Genomic DNA, 978 nt, shown 5'->3' on the forward strand with positions numbered 1-978 from the left:
GTCTTGTTGTAGCTATGTCTTGTTTGCTGTAGAATCACTGGGAGGAATTGACCTCCCAGCCAATTGTCAGTGAGAATCAGCTGTGTCTGCGGTGGGGCAGCTTCTGTGCTGGATCTCTAGGGCGGTGCTAGTCTAGCAATTGCCTGCGCTATCCAGTAGATGGCGCTGCCGCGCAGGATTTGGGCGGAGCGGGTCCCTGGGGATCTGCAGGGAGGGAGCAGTTATGCTGCGACTCCCTCCCGATTGTGCGACTCTCAGTTCCGTCCCAAGGGACTCTGCCTCACAGAGTCCCAGCAACCGTTGCAAACCTCGGAGAGAAAGCTGCCTTCGAGTTCCGACTGAAGCCAGACAGTCCCACTTCTCCCGTTTAAGTCTGGGTCCCTAGAGACTCGCCCGGATCTGGAGCTCAGAATCTGAGACTCCCTCCAACCGCACCCTCCTCCGCCAGCCCTCTCCGCGTGCACTCCGTACCTGAGTATTTCACTTCAGCACTGCGCCTCCTCTGAGTCTGGGTATGATATTCTCTTTCCTCCTAGTTGTAGAATTTCTACTCAGCCAGCCTTCCTGTGGTTCTGGATGATGTCCATTCCGTCTTTTAGGTGTATTTTGATTTGGTTGTTCAAGGCAGCAAACTCTGGCATTAACCTATGCCACAATCTTGTTTTTTTCTCTCTACTAAGTTCTTATTGTAAGCTATTTTCAATCTGTCAACTTATTTATTCTTTATTATAGTCCTATGAGGAAAATGCTAGCTGATGTGCAGAATGATTAAATAACTTCACCATAGTCACTTAGCTCAAAACTAGGAGAGGCCAGTATTCAATAAATGTTTTGTCCTCTACAATATTTCCATGATAATACATATAATTTTTCTAAAGAAGAAACTAAAGAAATGTGTAAATCAAGATGAAATTCCCATGATATCTTTAAAGAAAGTATGACTCTGTTGCCTTAGATTGATTATATATATATATATAT

Source organism: Myotis davidii, unplaced genomic scaffold, assembly GCF_000327345.1.
Source record: "Myotis davidii unplaced genomic scaffold, ASM32734v1 scaffold296, whole genome shotgun sequence".
In the NCBI taxonomy this organism is placed as follows: Eukaryota; Metazoa; Chordata; class Mammalia; order Chiroptera; family Vespertilionidae; genus Myotis; species Myotis davidii.